General features: G+C 37.5%; 1 pseudogene; it reads left to right on the forward strand.

The window, feature by feature from the left end:
* The first annotated feature begins 2,145 nt into the window (after window positions 1-2,145).
* On the forward strand, window positions 2,146-2,823 carry LOC114903513 (annotated as a pseudogene).
* The last annotated feature ends 1,014 nt before the right edge of the window (window positions 2,824-3,837 follow it).

The following is a 3,837-nucleotide window of genomic DNA, read 5'->3' on the forward strand; positions in this document are numbered from 1 at the left end:
ATATATATATATATATATATATATATATATATATATATATATATATAATGGAATACTACTCAGCCATGATAGAGAATGAAATAATGCCATTTACAGCAACATTGTTGGACCTAGAAATTAACACACTATGTAAAGTAAGTCAGACAGAGAAAGACAAATATCATATGATATCACTTATTTGTGTAATCTAAAAGAATGATACAAACAGATTTCCCTGGTGGTCCAGTGGTTAAGACGCCTCACTGCCAATGCAGGGAGCACGGGTTCGATCCCTGGTGGGGGAAGATCGTGCATGATGCATGGCGTGGCAAAAAAATGGAATGGAATGAAAAGGAATGAAATCTTATTTACAAAACAGAAACAGACTCACAGACATAGAAAACAAACTTATGGTTACCAAAGGGGAAAGGCAGGGGGAAGGATAAATTAGGAATTTGGGAGTAACGTATACACACTATTATATATAAAATAGATAAACAACAAGGACTTATTGTATAGCACAGGGAACTATACTCAATATTTTATAATTACCTATATGGGAAAATAATCTGAAAAAGAACATACATATCTATCTCTGAATTACTTTGCTGTACACCTGAAACTAACACAACATTGTAAATTAACTATACCTCAATTTAAAATTTAAAATAAAAAATGATAATAATATAAATTCATCAATAGATGTTAAATTAAGACTATTTCTATAACTGCTCACCAAGGCAGAATAAAACAAATATTGCTCGTTAACCAAGAAGAGAAATAAATTAAGTCATTAATGCAATAGAGGTAATAATTAAAAGACACAGACATAATTTTATTGGCAGGAGACACATGGGAGATTCAAATTTGAATTCAACACCACACTATCTTAAGAATACTGAATTAAAAATTATCAGTTACATTCATGAAATATAGGTAAAAACAAAAATGCAATTAACTAACTTCAGGGAACCTATCATAGAAAAAAAGAAAATTGTTATGAAATTGCTAAACAAGAATAAGACAAATTTTATCCCCCCAGTTCTGAATATAATATACATGTACTATTAAAAAACAATCCTTCTAAATAAGTATATTTTCAACTGTGACAGGGCACCCATTAAAGCAACCATTTTGAGTCACTGGTATGTGTTGCAAGGCAGGAGAATTTCATGGAAAATGCATTACAATCATTTATTAAAAGTCTTTCATGAAAAATTTGAATGAATTATTATTTAAATGACAGTAGAGAAATTTATCATATTATTAATATATTGTTGCTATACATACACAATATCAAGTCTGTAAACCATTCTTTAGAAAAAAATAAAACCTTATTTATAAATAAAAGAACATGAAAGTTGTAAAATATGCAAAGAATCACTGATACATAAAATAAACTGTTGTGATTAAATTATACCATGATTCTCACACATTGAGAAAAGCAAATGAAAAATCTGACTACTTTTTGCTTGAAGTGAACCAAACATTTTCATAAATATGGATACCTACTAATTATCTAACTCACTTCTTTCCAAACATGTTTTTATTTGAGCTTGTTATATTAGATCTTTTGAATGTAAAATCATATATGATTTTGACATAGAACTAATCAGAAAGTGAAAAAATAGGATACAGTACCCATAAGCTTCATACTAAATAAGAGAAACTTATTTAATTTCTTAATAACTATGATATTATAACAATTGAGACTTTAAAATATGGTGGGCAATGTTACAAGTGTCCCTATGGCATTAATATATTTAAGAATTCTATAAGTTAATAGGTATACTAAATTAAAGAATTGGGGCAAATACACTTAAAATGTCTAATGTTCGTTCAAAGTAAAAGAAAATTGGGAAGAGCCAGATCATGCAAGTCCTCACAGGCCAGGAGGAAGATTTTGGCTCTCATTGTGAATGTGAGGGAAAAATCACTGGAGCTGAAGAATACATGGAAGATTGTATAACTGATTCACTTTGTTATACAGCAGAAACTAACACACCATTGTAAAGCAATTAAACTCCAATAAAGACGTTTAAAAAAAAAAAAAGAATGGGGCAGGACATGTCCCTCTTTTACAGAAACAGGAATAAACCTAGGGGCGGAAAAAGGCGTTCCAGCTTTGCTCCTGTAACTACACGTTTATAGAGCTCCAAAACAGAGATGGATAAAACTGCCCTGCCCCGGGGAACGTACGCACCACCTGTCTGGGAATACCCTGTGATGGGCAATATCTGGCAAGATCAAAGCTGCAGGAGAACGGACAATGAGGTACAGAGAGATGGAAGGATCTTGGATTTGATTGACGATGCTAGGCGAGAAGACAAGCTGCCTTATGAGGATGCTGCAATACCACTGAATGAGCTTCCTGAACCTGGACAGGACAACGGCGGCACCACAGAATCTGTTAAAGAACAAGAAACGAAGTGGACTGGGACTTCCCTGGTGGCACAGCAGTTAAAAATCTGCCTGCCAATGCAGGCGACACGGGTTCGATCCCTGGTCCAGGAAGATCCCACATGCCACGTAGCAACTAAGCCTGTGTGCCACAACTACTGAGTCCGCATGCCACAAATACTGAAGCCCGTGTGCCACGAGCCCCAACTACTGAAGCCCACGTGCCACGAGCCCATGCTCCGCAACAAGAGAAGCCACCGCAATGAGAAGCCCACGCACCACAATGAAGAGTAGCCTCTGCTCGCCGCAACTAGAGAAAGCCTGCGTGCAGCAATGAAGACCCAACGCAGACAAAAATAAATTAAAATTTTTTTAAAAAGAAATGAAGTGGACTGACTTGGCCTTACAGTACTCCATGAGAACGTTCCCCCCATAGGAAACTGATACCTGGTTCATTGTTCATCGACAGACTTTTTTTAAATACACAGATACAAAATGTTTCCTTTCAGTCTCTTAATTTGAATCTTTTAGTGGTAGATCAATGCGCAAAAATGTACAACTAATTTTGTGGCCGCAAAATGCAATGTGAGAATAACCAGAATGAGAAGCTGACTGTGATTTCTTGGGAATGCAGAATATCTGGCCCTTTAAACCTAAAGATCTTCACTGACTAGCTTGTGTTTGAACATGATTCATTAAACATTTGCCTTTAACTCTGATTTTGCTTTACTGTCAGAGTTTAACACTTCCCAACAACTTATATGTGTCCTGTGACACAGGTGATTGAAGATATGAGAGGGAAAGGCAAAGAAGGACGAAGCCAGACATGAGAATTAACTTCTCATATACCAGCATTCTGAGAATCATCTGAGTGGGTGTGTGTGGAGTCTGTAGATGTAATGGACATACAGATAGCCCATTCACTGACTACTGGGATTCCTAAGATTCTCCGTGGTATTTTCAAACTTTGGATAAATTCACACATTAAAAGCTGTCTTGGGGCTTCCCTGGTGGCGCAGTGGTTGAGAGTCCGCCTGCCGATGTAGGGGACACGGGTTCGTGCCCTGGTCCGGGAAGATCCCACATGCCGCGGAGCGGCTGGGCCCATGGGCCATGGCCGCTGAGCCTGCGCGGCCAGAGCCTGCGCATCCGGAGCCTGTGCTCCGCAACGGGAGAGGCCACAACAGTGAGAGGCCCGCGTACCACACACACACACACAAAAAAAAAAAAAAAGCTGTCTTGGCAGTTAACCTCTGCTCTCCCTACAACTTCCTTTGGTGCCACTGGAAAGGTGAGATGGACCACTAGTTTTACCCAGTAACAGGATTTCTTATTTTCTCAAAGCCCTTTCGGATATAACTGAAGCACCATGGAGTCAGTATTTAGTTACACATTTGTGAAAGAACTTGTATTTTGAAAAATGCATTGATGGACATTTATCTCCTAGAATTATTTGTC

Source organism: Monodon monoceros, unplaced genomic scaffold, assembly GCF_005190385.1.
Source record: "Monodon monoceros isolate NGI ecotype Baffin Bay Population unplaced genomic scaffold, NGI_Narwhal_1 Super_Scaffold_10, whole genome shotgun sequence".
In the NCBI taxonomy this organism is placed as follows: domain Eukaryota; kingdom Metazoa; phylum Chordata; class Mammalia; order Artiodactyla; family Monodontidae; genus Monodon; species Monodon monoceros.